Source organism: Lissotriton helveticus, chromosome 7, assembly GCF_964261635.1.
Source record: "Lissotriton helveticus chromosome 7, aLisHel1.1, whole genome shotgun sequence".
In the NCBI taxonomy this organism is placed as follows: Eukaryota; Metazoa; Chordata; class Amphibia; order Caudata; family Salamandridae; genus Lissotriton; species Lissotriton helveticus.
The window spans coordinates 1,088,253,748-1,088,271,466 of NC_136068.1; the positions used below are offsets into that span (position 1 = coordinate 1,088,253,748).

General features: G+C 44.6%; 1 protein-coding gene across 1 annotated transcript in view; it reads right to left on the reverse strand.

Moving 5' to 3' along the window:
* Positions 1 to 17,719, reverse strand: part of LOC144769964 (uncharacterized) — a 321,126-nt gene that overhangs the window by 198,407 nt on the left and 105,000 nt on the right. The window lies entirely within an intron of this gene.

Genomic DNA, 17,719 nt, shown 5'->3' on the forward strand with positions numbered 1-17,719 from the left:
AGGTCTTGTTGGAGCCTTTCATTGTCATACGCCATAGATGGGTGCTGTCGGCAATAAGAGAAGGTCCTTCCTGAGCTTTGGATTGGAGGTCGTCGCAGGCAGTGGATTTTTGTGCCAATATGTCACTTTGCAGTCACAAGAATCCCAAAACCTCTGTATATTCACCTTTACTTCAGATGTACACACAGATGACAGCCAAGGGTCCAGAACCTGGGGGCACCTCATGGAGACCTTGCCTCACTCTAGCATCTCCAGTTGGTGCTTGACTGCTGGACAAATGCAGGGAAGCCTCTGGAAGCTTGATTTGTTCCTGTAGCTCAAACAGGAAATCCATCTGACCCTTGGAGCCACTTCTGGGGAGGCTGAGTTCAAGGAGAGTAAGTCAATCTTCCTTTTTGAGACAGCAGGGCAGTATTGCTTTCGAATCTTCCACAGGCCCAGGAGTATTCTGAGAGGTTCTGAAGTGCCACTTGTTTACTTGGTTCCAGACTTTGTGTGCGGTAATTCCCTAACCTACAACCAAAACTGGTTCTGGTTAGGTCTTCCTCTTCCCCAGGTTCTGGCTCCAAACTGCCTAGGTTGACAAAGGCAAGGGGAGGCCTGTTGTCAGGTTTCTTTGTGTATGCTCCTTCATGTAATGTTAATATAGCCAGTTTTATTGCTTTGTAGAATTGAAAAGATTGGTTTAATTTTGGAATTCAGATTGGTGCAGCTTAGTCAGAGGTGGGCCATCTGCCTAGGGGAGAATATGTAATCAGTAGAATAGGCCGCAGTTTGGTGTATAAAAGTTCAACCTTTGAGACTGAAAGAAGAGTAGATTTTTTTAAAGGATCTTGTTGACAAGACACATGGGCATATGTTCATCCTTCTATAGGCAACCATTACAAGGCAGCCAAGGACAGACATACATAGGGGCTTATTATGATTTTGACGGAGTAGCTGCGAGCTGCCATGCCAGTGCCCCGCTGCCACACCTCCTAAGCCATAATGATACCGCCCGCCAGATTCCGACTGGAATCCAGGTTGGGCGGTCCTGCAGGGGCTGGCCCATGGCGGTGCAGTGCTAAGGCAGATACATAAGCCTCAGCAAGGTACCACAACAGGAACACCATTTCACGTTCCTGCAGGGAATGGACTGTTAAGTCCATGCCCTGCAGGGACAGGTGGTGCATGCATACAGGGGGGCACAACATGTGCTCCCCTGCATGCATCCACTGGCACAGAGGCAACAGGGGGGCCTGTAGGGACCCCTTTGTTTCCTCACCGCCACACTTTTCACAGGGGCTCCCCATCATGAAAACTGTGATAGTGAGGAAACTCCTAATATACTTGGCAGTGCCGCAGGGGCACCGCCAGTTTATAAGGGGCCTCAGACCACTGCAAGACTACCAGGGATCATGGATCCCTGGTGCCAGCAGTAGTCCCATAGCAGTCCAACCACCCTACTTGAAATAGGGCGGTCGGACAACCAACGCCGCACCGCCACCGTATGTTTGACGGTCCAAAATGCATAATAAGGCCCATAATCTCTGTGACCAGGTTTTAGTAGGATATGGGCTGCTGCATTTGGTATCAATTGCAAGTGGCTTCCATGAGTCTCGCTGACCCTGGTAATGTGCATTTCCATAATCCAGGAAGGAAGAGACATATATTTTAATAATATGTATCATTTGCTAAATAATTTGGTAGCTGAAGTGTTTTTTGTTGCCTTTGTCTTACTCCAGAGAGCTGACTTACTTTATAACAGTGTTTCCTAAACTGTCAGTCGTGACTCACTAGTAGGTCGCAAGCCGATTTTTGGTGGTTCGTGAAAGTCCAAGCAATAAATATTATTGCTTTTAAGTTATGTATTTATCTTGTCACATTTGCTTCACTTAAAAGACAGAGGTCAATGTCATGCTATGGGGCTTATTACGATCTCAATCGTAAAGACTCTGACCTTAGGTCGTGGCTTTACGACGAGATCGTCGGTTTCCATTCCGACCAGCTGATTACAATGCAGCCAGTCGGAAATGAAACAGGCCGGTCATTCAGGTATGCCTCCAACTGGCTCAAGGAGTCCGTTGGTCACTCGGAACCAGCCCGTAATCCATATGGACGGCGTTTTACGCAGTCTGGATTATGATGCAAGGTTTCCTGAAGACTTTCCACACCAGGATTTCTGATATGGCAAGCCTGTCGGAAAGCATGTTTGGGGCCCCTGGCAGGGACCCCTTCTGTTTTTGGCCTCTGGCTGGGGCCCGGGGGCACCATGCCCCTTGTTGATCCTGACACCTTGTGCCAGGCACCTTGAGTTGCCTACCACAGGGTGCAGGGATTAACACATCCTCCCATTTCTCTATGGGAGCTTGTGCTATGGCTGGTTTACGGCCGTAACACATGCTCCCATAGGGAAATGTGAGAATGTGATCGCAACATGTGCTGTCACATCATAATTAGGCGATGGGACCGCTGACTAGAGGTGGGTCAGTCCTGTTTACGCTACGGTGTCGGTTAGAGGAAAGTCTGATCGACATAGTAATAAGCCCTTATGTCTTCTGCTGCTTATTTTTGTGTCATGAGGGCCTATGTTTACTCATTTCTCTCACCTTGCAGGCAGAGAAAGAAAATAAAATCCAATCTTACTGCAGTACAGGGAGTGTGAAAGGGAAGGTTGTAATTTTTTCATAACACACAACAAAATGTAAGTACCTTTAAATCATCTGTACTCATTCTGTAGTTAGAAAAGCAAACATGAAGCACATTTGTTTGTAGTTCTGAAGTGTGATGGAAACAAAGATTTTAACAGAATCAGAACAAATCAAGACACTTTGGGGGTCATTAGGATGGCGGGCGGACTTAGTCCGCCCACCATCCTATCGGTAATTGGGACCACCCGCCATCACCCGCCATAAGGGCAGGGATCCCGTGGGGGGTGTTAGGATGCACCCGTGCAAATGCTAAAAATGCACGTATGCATTTGCATAAACAAAGCGTCAGGCACCGCACGGTGCCTGCCGCTTTGTTTATGTAAATGCAGGGGGGTACCACAGGTACCCCCCTGTGGGAGGTACCAGCCTGGCGGGAGCAATCCGCCCGCCATCCTAATGGGCCCCTTTGCGTGGTGATGCTAAAATAATTAATATTGACTGAAACCTAATTTCCACACATTATCATTGCCTGGGCACATTTAGCAGCCATTTTAATGGAAAATATGCTGTCTGTAAATGACAGTGCGCCACCACACAATGCTTAAGACACATAAAATTGCCTATGTCATGTCCATTAAAGCTAGGTGAGTCACAAAGCTTGTAGTAGTAAAAAGTGGGTCGTGGTTCCAAAAGGTTTGGGAAGCATTGCTTAAAAAGAATGGAAGCAGTTACTTCAAGACTCAAAGTGGGAAAAGTAGTCCTGCACGATGGTCTTAATCTGAAGTATTATAGGTAGGCTTGAGTTACACTAACTCCCAGTTTGTTTGTCACATAGACTATGGTGGTTGGTTCACTACAGTGTTTGAGCATGTTGAGGTTTCATAGTAAGGTAGCATCCTCACTGCCATTTAGTTAAAACGTTTACTGCGGCGGAATGTCTGCCGCGGTGCGAGCGATCAACTGAGTGGGCGGGGTTGCGTCGGCCAACGGTTGTTCACAGCACCCGCGAGGTAGTGCTCGTGTTGGCCTCTAGCCGACGCGAGCACGGAAGGGGTTAAGGAGTTTATACAAATCTATATATCGACAGAAAGATAGCAAGCCTGAAAATTAACAGTGCTGGATCCAAGAGGTGCCACGGCCTTTAAGCCAAAGAATTAAATCCAGACTCTCAAACGATAAACCTAGATATTAAAATAAGATGGGGATAGGGCAGAGCCTTGAGGAACTCCCACAGAAGTAGTAGTTTGAATATGTTTTATGGTGGAATATCTACCGTTTGAGAATAATCTGCTAAAAATGCCTCCATCCAAATAACTGCATTATCATGAATTTCCACTGATAGCGAAAAAGGACCAGCATAGTCACACCACCTTCCCACAGATGTAATCCAGTTAATTCAGTATAGTTTTTACCAACTATGACCCCATCCTATGCAAGAAGCCGACTGAGAGATTAAAGTGTTTTCCAGGCAAACGTGGTATAAATAATAACAAGGCTCTCCAAATAAGTGTGCAAACCTGTGGACTACTCATTTATGCTTTGAAATTCAGTCTCCACTTTAAAGATTTCCATAGTATATATAGCTGAATTTTAGATGACTGAAATACTGCCTCTGTGTAAATAGATGTGCTTAGCGTTTGTATTTATGGGATTATGTAAATCAGTTTGGCTTAGAAGACCAAAGTGAACCCTTTGTTGATCACTGTCGTGGAATTTATAATGACTTTGTTTGTAGGAGCTATTCTATCAGAAGCGGCTAAAAAAACAAGAATTTCGGACATGTAGGATTAAATTAGGATCTGAATCAATAGTCAGGAGAAGAAAGTTAAAAAGTGCTCAAATAATTTGGGGTGATATTCTTCTAGCACGAAGATCAATTCAATAACCTCGATAATAGGAGTGCCTGACTGTCTCAGGACACTAGACAGTAAAGGGCATAAATAAACTATCCGACAAAAGCAGTACTATTGATCTAATCTAGGAATACTATTATTAGTATTAGTATTTACTAGTATTAGTAAATACTATGGGGCTCATTTACAAGCCCCTTGTGCCACCCGTAGGTCACTTTTCCCATGTTAAAATTGACGCAAAAGTGCCGCAAGAGGTTTGTAAATAAGCCCCTTTGTTGGGATGACCTTTCTCCTGAGTGTAGACAACCACAAGCTGTGCCGTTCCAATCACAAATGATGTCTCTCTCACATGCACAGTCAGCAAAAGGTAAGAGTTGAACCGCATATTAGTCATCCAAATCATCTAAAATGCAGCTGCCCGCTGTAACAGAAGAGATGGTATCCATCAAAATATTAGTAGTGGAGCCAACAAATAGATAAGTCTATTAATCTTTTGGAGAACTGTGCAACTTTAACAATTTTAACTTAATGGACTGATAGTATCTCAAGTAGTCTGGATGGGATACAACTCTTGAGTTTTAACGCCTGCTCACCATCCTTCTTGCATGCTATCTTTGGTAGATTTGCAGGATAATGGACTGGTAGACTGCTAGGATTAGATCTGATAATCTCGGATCACAGACTGGGGCAAACCAAGCTTTCATGATACCTACTACAAGTTACTGGCAGGCGAGCTGTAAAAGAAATGAGAAAATGTAATTTTTAACATTAAAGTTCTGAATAGAAATTTGTGAAAAGGCAAGTAGTGTAGTATGATATAGGTTTTCTCCTTTTATAAAGTATAACTACTGTAAAAGCAGGGAGGTAGTTACAGGACAAAAGAGTGTCAGGATTCAGGTGAAAGGCTTAACTTCAGGCACAAGATATTCAGGCAGTGGTGGCAGGTGACTATTAAACATGGTGAGGCATAATTAGGGCTCCCGGTTTTATGGTATTTATTTTGCCATTTCGGTCTTTATTTATTCGTTTTTATTTTTTGCTAATTTTATCTGTATTTATCCATATTTATTTTGGGTTTTGCGGAAAAATGAAGCTGAAATTAGCATATTTCCACATTTATTTAACCAATAAATATGCACTCATGCTTGAATATCTGCCAGGTTTCTGTGTTGTGAACACCTGCAGAAGTTAAATCAGTGCACCTATATGAAATATGCACATTTCAGTATCAACCTGGTGCATATCCACTGCTGTTAAAGCCTCTTTACTAAAATTAATTTCTTTTTTAACCCCCTTTTCTATCAATCCACACATCTATTGGCTTGGCCGTCATGACAGGCAGTATTTAGAATTACTCAAAAAGCAACCCAATTTCTGTTTTTATCCACATTTAAAAATAAATACAGACAAGAAAATGAATGTTTTCTGACTATTTATATGTAATAATCTGTAAAAATCAGTAAAAACGGAAAACAGAGAGCCTTAGGCATAATACTTGTCTGAATTCCAGTGAGCAAGACTGACTTACTTACTTTGAGGGCTTCGGGGGTTCCCTCGCACTTGCATGCACTCTGCCTTAATCTCTCACTCATTCTCATTCCCGTATTCTCATTCACACTTAATCACTTTCTCTGACTCAGCATCATTCATTCTCACTCTGGCCCACTGAGTCTCCTTAATTATAAGTTACTTTCACTCAGTACCATTCATTCTCATTCCTTCTGTTTCACTCAATGCCACTCTGACTCACTCAGCCTCACTTAGTCTCATTCATTTTCACCCAGTGTTACTCTGACTCACTTATTCCTGCTCTGCCTTACTCATTCTTACCTTGTTTCCCCGAGTCTCCCTACAACTCTCTTGTTCTCCATGATTCACTCAGTCCCACTCATTCCAATTCACTCAATTTCACTGTAACTCACTCATCCTCAATCAGTACCATTCATTCAAACGCAGTCCACCCCATCTCACTCATTCTGACTCACTCAATATCACTTTCACTCAGTCTCACTCATTCACATTCAGCGTCAGTCATTCCCACTCAATCACACTCATTCTCAGTGATTCGCTCAGTCATACTCAATCTGATTCACTCAACATCACAATGACTCACTCAGACTCACTCATTCACACTCGTCCTTACTCAATCTAATTTTGACTCACTCAGACTCAATCATTCTCACTTAGTGTGACTCAGTCTCACTGATTCTCTCACACACAGTAACACTCAGTTACACTCACTGTCATTCTCCCTTGCTAATTCTCACTCTTCCTACAACTCGTTGTCACTCATTTTTACTCACTCCTTCATTGGCACTCACTTTTACTTACACATACACACATGGTCACTCAGACATGCTCACATATACATCCACTGTCTCACGAACACACATTCTTACACATACATACACAGCATTTGAAAGCATTTATTGCTTACTTAGCTGCCTGTTAAGGTTCTGTTTGGAGCCCTGCTGCTTGTTTCTAAATTAGGCACTAGAAACTAAAACCTCAAACATGTGCAGTCACAGATTCAAGGTTTTAGTCTTTGCTCATTCATCCCACCCTTTCCCAACTCTGTGATGAGTTGGTAAAGGGTGGGATGACTTGCTGATTGACGTGTAGCCACAGGCATTGTAGGGCATAATCCGGCAGCACCTATGGCTACCTTTAGCTGAGATGCTTTGCCATGTCACATATGGGGAGGCACAGAGGTTTGCCAGGTGCCTGAGTCCAGGACTGAGGGTTTTACTAGCCGTCAATTATTTCTGATGATGGATGCAGGCACCGTCTTACACCTGCAGAAGACAACAGACATTCTCACTATCATTCTCACTATTTGCTGCTGGATGGCATTTTCTTTATTATACCAACAGTAAATAAAAGATTTGTTTTCTTGGTGTAACAAGGGGGATGTAGCCACTGGGCCCTACTGGGAAAACCGCCACGATATTCAGGGTTGGAGAATGGTGAAAGACAGGGCATTGCAAACTACAAATATTTAGCACACTAGACCAGAAAGTGTAGTATAGTGCAGTGGGGGCTCCTCCGCTAAGGCAGAGTAGCATCGCCCCACTACTTTTAAGCAGTGTAACTAAAGGAAAAATAAAATCATGGTAACTCAATGTTATTATCATTTTATTAATTCCTTCTACATTGTGGCCGGGGCAGGCGAGGCTGCGCTGCTCTGAGAGTAGGACAGGGAAGGAGTGGTATACCCACTCCACGTGTGCATGAATGTTTGGCCGGCCCTCATGGACCGGCAAAACAGTCTTGCACACTTTGCATGTTCTCCCCACAGGCTGCATTACAGCCTGGGTGTAGAACATGCCCAGGCCCCCAGTCCCCATCTAGGCGACAAACCACTGCGCTCAGATGGATCACAACGCGGCATTCCTGGGTACTTCCTGTAGCCCGTGTCCGACGCGGAGGAGAGATGACGCGATACAGCAGAGCGTGGTTCCTCTTGGGTACGTGGAAGTAGACTCTCTCGTTAAGGTATTTGGGTCCGATGTTGTGGAGTGATTTGTAGGTGTGGGTGGTTGAAGGTAACCCTCTTCTCGACGGGGGAGCCAGTGGAGGTCTCATAGGTGTTGGGTCATGTGTTTGTGACACGGAGTCCCGAGGACGAGTCTGGCTGCGGTATTCTGGATGGTTTGGAGTTTGTGTAGGAGAGTTCTGTTGATTCCGGCATAGAGGGCGCTGCTGTAGTCCAGTCTGCTGGTTATGAGCACGTGGGTGATGGTCCTCCAGCATTGAGGAGGGATCTATTTGAAGGTCTTGCGGAGGGTGCGGAGGGTGCGAAGGCAGTTGAAACTGGGGGAAGCGACAGCGTTGATCTGGCAGGTCATGGAGAGGGAGGAGTTGAGGATGATGCCGAAGTTTGGTGCCTGGTCTGTAGGGGTAGGTGGACTCCTGAGGACAGAGGGCCACCAGGTGTTGTCCCAGGTGGAGGAGGAGGGTCCGAGGATGAAGACCTTAAGGAGGAGGGTCTGCGGATGAGGTCCCTTTTTTTAAAAAAATGTTTACGTTCCGTTGCCCCCAGCCTCGCCACCCCTAATCTGTGCTGGCCGTCACTGGTATAATGTATTACTCACTACTGGGTTGTGGTGATTTCTGGATCAATTTCCAAAAAGCCTTATTTAAGATTTCCTCTGCCCCATAAACCAGCCAGGCAGCAGTCATTTGTTGCATTGGCTTTTCACATTTGAATTAGTTTGCACTGTTATACGTCCACCCCACGTTTGATGTTTTTTTTCCCTCTCGGTTCCCTTGTTTTTCCATTAAGCCTTTTCTTTCTCTTCCTTGCACTGTATTTTAGTGCTCCTTGAACTACTTGCCTCCTAGACTCTGACTGATGTGTTGCCAGCAGTGTCTTGAGGCTGTCAGTTAGATTTCAATTAGACTTATGCTGGTCAAAGCAACAACTGTTGCCGAAATCAGTAAGATTTTCAAATATACTTCTTCAGAGAATACCAAATGGCTGTTAAATCCTGTTTACCCACTGTCATACATATCTCTCAAGATGGTTCAGTCACAACTAACTATAGAGCTTCATGACAGTGTGGTATTGTCCCTTGATGGAGATGTTGTAGGGTCGGAGATAGAGCTCCTGTCTGGTGTTTTCTTCTCCCGCTCACTTTCTTTAGCTGTTTTCCCCAAGTTCCTGTTGCTGGTAGCAAGGATTGCTTCTGCATAGGTATTCAGTGGTAGCAGGGGCTTTCAGCAGATCAACCAGCTCAGAAGCTGACACTGTCCTCAGTATATGTTGATGATAAAATGATGTGCACTAAAAAAGTTGATGTTGTTGACGATCATAGTGGCCAGTTTGTGTGTAAATATTGCATTTTATTTGAGTTGTCAATATTTTATTGTGCAACTCAAATAATGAACTCTGTCAATGTCAAAAAACCATCTACTGTCAGAAAGCAGATGCTGGCAATTCGAATCAACCTTAAAATATTCGCCCTTTGGTTTGTTTAATTGAAAGGTAGTGCTTTTTCATAAGTGCTGTAACTAGTTGCTATCAAATGCGGGTTAACAACCTCCAAATGATTTGGTGATGGTCAAGGGATGAATGGTGAGATTATTATGCAAAGAGAACAATACTTATTGTAAAAAATATAAATGGTAAATATACATATTGAATAGATGCAGCCTTCAGAAGTATGTAATTTATATTAAAATCTTGTTTCAATCATGAGGATTTTAAACTACATTTGAACACTATTCAGAGAGAGTTCGTCCTGATAGGGTTTGGGGAGGGCACCAGTGCTTAATTTGTGCCGGTGCTTTCCGGTGCTAAGCACCAGCACCTATTTCTCAGAGCCGGATATATTCAATTTTTCTCCCATGCACAGCCAGCACTGTGCACAGGCCATTAAAAGGACCCAACCTCAGAGCGAGGCTTGTGCAGCCGCACGTTCAGATGTGGTGCATGCGGCTAGTGTGCTTGTTTGGTGGGCACCAGTGCTGTTCTTCAGGGTGGGGGAAGGGCAGGTGTGTTGTGTCATGCACAGTATAAACTGCACGCACGATGAACTAAGAGCATAATTTCAGCTGCGCCAGCCAGCGGTCTGCACTTTCCAGTGTAGCTGAAGCTGCAAGATTAGGTGAGTTGTGCATGATTTATTTTACACACAACTGTTATCGTACAGGTAACAGAATGATAGACTAGTGCTTGGCCGTGGGACACCATCAACAAATTCCAGCACAGCAGCACCTGCAGCAAAATGCCCAGTAACTGCCTGCCTCAGTAGCACAGACAAGGCCTTGCAGCGTAACAAAATACGGAAAGGTGCTGAGGGTGGTCCGAAAGTGAAAACTTTTCTTCCTGCCAATCAATGTATTAGTACCTAGATTATACCCAATTGATGAAATTTCAATAAGCATTAGAGTGAAACTTAATTTCGGCTGAGATTTGTCTGATACTGAGAAAGCTTTATTTTAAATAAATCATAATAGACCGGAAGTTCGCGAACAATACACTGCATGTTACTGAGTGATTAATAAAGCATTCTGTCGAGAGGGGCAGTGTAATGAGGCAGGCGCAGGCATAGGATTTGCTGACGCTGGCAGGGTGCATGCTGCAATGACATAGAATGTACTGGCTTTTCAGGAAAGTGTTTGTATACTCATACTCGCTCCTACCTGTCCCAATACAGTTTCGTCCCTATCACACCCATCCTCTCCCTTCTGCAATGAACAATGCTGCAGCCACTATCGCCTTGAAGAACACCTCCCATCCCTGCCACTGTGGCTGTGCCGCACCGCTACCTCCGACAGTGCCCCTCTCTCCACAGTGGCCTTCTCCCGCTATCACAGCGCCCCTCTCTCCACAGTGCCTATCTCACCTGTATCTCAGTGCCCCTCTGCTTACAGTCCCCTGTCCCCTTCCCCTCCGTATCACTATGCTCCTCCCTGACACAGCACTCGCTCACTTGTGCCCCTTGACTCCCACCCTCGCTCTCACAGTACCCCTCCCCACCACCGCTTTGTATTAATACCTCCCTAGGCCCTGAGTATCCATACTTTAAAAGTTTGCGCGTGAGACCGCTCAGCCCCTCTCAGTCTTGGACGCTCGAACCAGGAGGCTTTCCCGATTCCCCCCAACCAGAGAGAGGATACATGGGGAATTTCTCAGCTTCGACCTGGAGAAAAATTGCATTGATTGGGTTTATTGAATTTTTCTCCCATGCACAGTCAGTGCACTGACCACCAACACTGTGTACAGGCCATTAAAACGCCCCAGCCTCAGAGTGAGGCTTGAGCAGCCGCACATTCAGGTTTGGTGCATGCTGCTAGTGGGCTTGCTTTGGCGCGTGCCGTGCCAGTGCCTGGTCTTTAGGGTGGGGGAAGGGCAGGTGTGTTGTGTCATGCCCAGTATGAACTGCACGCACAATGAACTGGGAGCCAGTGTAGCCGAAGCTTCAAGGTTAGGTGAGTAGAGCTTACTTTATTTTACACACAGCTTTTATCCTTCCAGGTAACAGAGTGACAGAATAGTGCTTGGCCGTGGTACACCATTGATAGATTCCTGCACTGCCTGCCTGAGGAGCTCAGACAAGGTCTTGCAGCGTAATAACAAAATATGGGACGCAGCTGAGGGTGGGACGAAAGTGAAAACATGCCTTCCTGCCTGTCAGTGTATTAGTAACTCGGTCCTACCTGTCCCAGTACCGTCTTGTCCCTATCACACCCGTCTTCTCCCTTCTGTAGTGGGCACCATTACAGCTACAAGGGCCTTAAGCACCTCCCATTGCCACTGTGACTGTGCCCCACTGTTACCTCCGACAGTGCACATCTCTCCACAGTGGCCTTCTTCCTCTATCACAGTGCCCATCTCTCCACAGTACCTTTTTCACCTGTATCTCAGTGCCCCTCTGCTTACAGTCCCTTTCCCTCCGTATCACAATCCCTCTCCCAGCCGCAGCACTCGCTCACTCCTGTTATAGTGCCCCTTGGCTCCTGCCCTCGCATCACCCCTCCTCACCATCGCTTTGTATTAAAGCCTGCACTGGGCCCTGAGTATCCATACTTTAAAAGTTTGGCGTGAGACCGCTAAGCCCCTCTCAGTCTTGGCCACTCAAACCAGGAGGCTTTCCCAATTCCCCCCTAACCAGAGAGAGGATACACTGGTAATTTCTGAGCTTCGACCTGGAGAAAAATAGCACTGATTCAAAACGTGGTATCAGAGGGGCTAGGCTGTGTTAGGCGTTCTGTACCTCTCCCCCACCCCCATGAGCCTGCTCAGATCTATTGCCCCACACCGTCTCTTCACCTCCAAAGAACCATGTCCCATAAACCACATAAACCACAGCTGCAGACTTACAGCCTTATGTCCCTGTTGGAGAGAGATCAGAGTTTTTTCTAGTTGTAGTTATGACTGTAGCGCAGAGGGGTAATGTAGAAGATGCACCATGCAGATGACAGAACTGTATTTATGTGGATAGCTCAGTGAGTTTCTGTTTTTTATCACAGACATCCTTTTGTTACTCGCTGATCATAAATTACAATCCTAATATAGCACAGGCAGCAGACTCAGTTGAATTTTGTTCTTTATTAGTTAAAAAATGTATGTGGAAGCCTCATTGAATGGAGTTGAATGTTATACTTCATTTGAAAATAGGTGGCAGTAGGATTTCGCGACTTATAACCTGATACTGTAATAGAACTATTTGTTTAAAGCATGAGAGCGTGGTTCTCCATCAAAGTGTGATCCCAATGGTATAACTGACACTTTATTAGGTTTTATCAGGAATACCTATTGTGATGGCACAAAACATCTTTTGACGGCATAAAACTTAACACAGTTAAAGAATCGCTATTGTTTGTTTTGGACAACACTGCTATGCATTGATGAGACAGGCCAAGAATGATACACTCCTGTCCCCCCTCAACTTTACCTAATTAATTACTGTACATTTAATAAAGCAGAGGTGTACTTTTCTCTTGCTCTCCCTCAGTATCTGCTTTTCTTCCTCCCCTTCAGACCTCACTCCTTCTCTTCTCTCCGATCTTCCTTCACTTTCTGCACTACATCCGTGTTTTCTCTTAATCGCCACCTCCCCTCATTAAATGCTTTTCATTGTTCACCTTTCCATCTTTCCCTTCCACTCTTTCACACCCTTTCTGCAGTCCACTCGTCTTCCTTTGCCTTTCTCCTCTTTTCACTTTTTCTTCTCATCACGTTCCACTCCAATCTTGCAATTCCAATCTCTTCTTTCCACATTTCTCTTTACATTCTTTGTCTACCGTATCTATCTTTGGACCTCCCTCTCTCCCCTTTAATTTTTTCCTTCTTGCACATATGTTTATATTCACTTCAGGAATCTGTGTTCTGTGTCAGGGTCATAAATTGAAATCTTGGTGTGGCCACTCATCTTTAGATAAAATTAGTCCAATTGAACTCAATAACAACATTTATTATTTGGTGTCAAGGCCCCCCTCTAGTGAAAATGTGCTTTACAAACTTACATGGTGCGTTTCTCCCTCCATCCATTAATTTCTTCCTTCACATTCTTTTCCTATTTACTCCTTCTTTCATCCATTACTTATTTATTTCCTTACTCCAGTGCTCCTTTTCCTGCCTGCATTTGTTGCCGCCTTCTTTAGTGTATTCCTTCCTTCATCCTTTCCTTTCTTTTGAACCGCACAGTACAAGCATATTTCCTTTCGTTGCAAAGCTGCCTCAAGTCTTCAAATGACCTTTTCTAAAGCTGCATTTTGAGATTTACATACTTTCTCTAATTTGAGTTCACTTTTAAGTTGTTGTCATAGGCTTCCTATATGTTATATTATGTTATTTTATAATGATTTGTATAACACACTAATCACCCAGGAGGGTGTCCAGGGGCTTGGGCAGGTGTGTGGGAGTGAGATGCCTGAGGTGCTTTTGTGAAGAGCCAGGCCTTCAGCTTCTCACAGAACTCAAGAAGTGAGGAAGTGGCTTTGATGGGTTGAGGCTTGTGGATGTGGGTGGAGCCAATAAAGGAAGTGGGTGGGGCCACTGGAGGAAGTGGGCAGGCCTGTGGATGTGGGTGTGGCCTCTTTAAAAACTGTGAAAACCTGCACTTTATATTTTACAAATTAAGCACTAGAGGGCACTGTATGGTAGGAACACAAGCAGCACATGAGATGCGGGAGCAAGAGGAGACAATGTGCTCATTAGCCAATTGAAGAGGGGCTTTTTTACAGCTTCATAGATTAGATTGAGTGTTTTCTAATGCACAATTTGCTTGGCTGAACAATAGCCTCTTGGGCCTTCATAAAAAGCAGCCTCGTTAATTGTGATATGTATGGTAACTGCTGGTTCTGGAAATTTTGCAATTACAAATTTTGTGATAAATATCGGTAGTTCAAACCTTCCAAAGTTTATAGGGGGCAATATGCTTGTTATTCTATTTGGTACATTAACCCCTTCCATGCTGATGACGAGCTCAGCTCGTCATCAGCGTTACCAGTCGTGTGCTGATGACGAGCTCAGCTCGTCATGAATCGCGGTAATTTTAAAAATGCCGCATACAGCGGGAAAAACGGCTGCACGCATGTGGTTAAGCACTAAACTTTGCATGTTATTCCCAATGAACTCATAATTGTGTAGTATTTATCCGATTCCACAAGGGGGGACAATGGTCGAAAAACAGTCCAGCATACACGCCCCCAAGCAGGTTATGTAAGTCAAAGGAGTATGCAGTGCCTAACAGGAGAGGAAGAGGTTGGGAAAAGCCTGAAGTATCAGATCGGGGAATCTGATTCCTCAGGAGCAAGAGCCCTCACATACACAAATGAGCGTCATGCTTCATCATCGGACAGCTAGTCATTGTGCCAGCTCTGCAATGCCTAACAGGCCCCGCGAGGGGGATCTGTGCTTGAGTTCTTTCCATTGCTTCCATTTCTAGGCATCTAGGCCCAGATGTAGGTCGCCATTTACCGGTATTTTGGATTTGGCATGTAGGGGGCATCTTATTTACAGAATCGGTATATTTACCGATTCGGTAAATATACAGAATCGGTAAATTACCGAATCGGTAAATTTACCGATTCTGTAAATCAAGATGTAGGTGGCACTTCAAAGAGTGCCACAGGCCCTTTAGGAGTAGGTATTTACCACCCAATCCTATTGGGTGGTTAAATACCGATTTCCAGTGTACATGCACATCTGTGCATGTACACCTATGCCATGTGACACACAGACATGCCCTTAGGGCATGTATGTGTGCCACATGGCACACAAGCCTGCAATTGGGGTGCTACAGGGTGTCAAAGTGACACCCCGTTCCCCCTGCCAGGATTCGGTATTTACCGATTCGGTAAATGCCGAATCGGTATTTCCCATTGATTCCTATGGGCTACAAAGCCCATAGGAATCAATGGGAAATACCGATTTGGTATTTACCGAATCAGTAAATACCGAATCTTACAGATTCGGTAATTGTTATTTAAAAATTACCTACATCTGCCTCCTTCTAATTTACCGATTCATAAATACCGAATCGGTAAAATTCGGTATTTATGAGTCGGTAAATTAGATTTACCTACATTATTTATTTATTATTTATTTATTTAGTGTATTTATTGAGCGCAGACCTGTCACCCAGAGGGCATCCTGGCGCTTGAACTAGAGCAGTGGCACTAATCACTTACACAGCAGCTTTGGGGAACAAGTGCGTTTTTAGCGCTTTCCTGAACGGGAAATAGTCACTATGGCTTCTCAAGGAGAGTGGCAGAGAATTCCAACATTTGGCCGCTGCCACACTGAACGAGCGGCCACCCATCCGGACTCTCTGAAACCGCGGGACCACCAGCAAGTGCGCAGAAGAAGAACGTAGAAGTCGCGGGGCAGCGTACCAAGTGAACATGTTCTGCAGGGGTATCGGGCCCAACTGATGTACTGCTCTGAACACCAAGCAAACTGCTTTGTAGATCACTCTCAGATGTACCGGGAGCCAATGTAGCTCTCTCAAAGCCAGGGTCGATGAACTGGACCTACATCGGGGCCTTATTCTTTTTAACGATAACAAAGGGTCCCATATACTAAATTAATTATGGTATTCCCTAATTATGTTAACCTCACACTACACCAGTCCATTCACATTATCACACCTAACACTGCACCTCATCCTTCTTATTGAAAAAAAACAAAAGAACTCCTGTGAAGAGCCCCCTCGCGAGGTCTGTTGGGCATTGCAGCGACAGTGACAGATTTGTCTGCATCAAACGTGAAATTTTGGACGTTTGGAATTGAGCGGCTGCAATAGCAGAAGTGATTCATGACTGTGAAGAGAGAGGGGGTGAAACTGGGGGCTGGAAGGAGTGGGTATAGACAGCTACTGGTCAGAGGAGAGGTGAAATGAGAGAACTTTTGTTTTCGAACAGTTGCAGAGAGGCCGATTGTTATCCAACACCTCGAGCCGAGAGATAGTTGAAGATTTTAAAAAGGAAGTGATGCTTGAAAGTAGGTAAAGTGAGTGTTTTTTCCTGTTTAGTTACTGTCCCAACCCTAGCCCCTCTTTCTAGCCAAAGTCCACATCCCCAAAAAATACCAGTACCCCTTCGAAATGCATACATATTTTGTTGATGAAGGACTGTTTTTAGGGATATTGAGTGGCCTTCCACTGCACCGCCACATAACAGGGTCAGCCTGCAGAGGCAGTGAAATGATAAGAAGAACAAGGGCATTTGGAGAAGGGAGACAGGTAGGTCTCTAAGGGGGTTCTGAAAGGCGAGTGACCTGGGCAAATAATAATTAGCAATTAATGGGAAATCTAGACTATGGGGTAAAACAAAAAGATGTAAAAAAACATTCTTGAATTTTAGAATTGATCAGAATTGCATCTACCTCCATCAGCATTACTCTACTTAAATGTTCTTATTTTAGTGTCTGCATTGTTCTAACGCAGAGATTTTTCATAGATTTCCAAATACATTGCTGTTTATTCATAGAAGATAATATATTGAGTTATGTGGTTTGGCACAACCTTCATCACACAACACTATGGGGCATATTTACTAATAGTTCAAGCAACGCAGAACTGCAAGGCAAGTTGTGGCACTGCGCTGCATGGAAGAGAAGGAGCTCAACAGCGCCGTATTCACCAAAATATGGGGCTGGTCAGTTCCCGCTCTGCAATGGTGCACTTGTGGCTGCCTAGCTCTAACAAAGGCCCCCTGGCGCCAAGGTGCAAAGGTTCATACGTTATGGTCAAGATTGCCTTTGTGTAGGCAGGGAAACTTTCCTGCACAAAACAAAATTCAAAACAAATTCTTACAGGAAATGCAGTACACATGAAAAGAGGAGGTCAGAAGGAGAAATTGATATATTTATCCTTGTTACGCCTCTATCGGTTAGATGCACCGTTTTGAAACAAATGCCGGCTTATAAGTCTTTGTACATCTGGGTTTACTTCAAAATACATGGGTGGATGTACGGGGACACCCATGCTCCACTCATGTAACGCACAATCATTGCAAAGTAACGAAAGGCAGCGCGATGCACTGCCTTCCTTTCGTTACTTCGTATTTACTAAGCAACATAAAGCCACAAAAATTGACTGTACTTGGTTACTTAGTAGAACCCACATTTTTTTTACACTATAATAGCGATGCAGACCTGATGCAAAATCTTAGTTACTCTGGGCCTGGGCACTGCCTACCAGAAAAGTGACTTTAAGAGTGCTTTGAAGCCCTTACACTGTGCCCTACCAGGCTGGGCATCGTGGAAAGAAGAAGCAGAAGAAA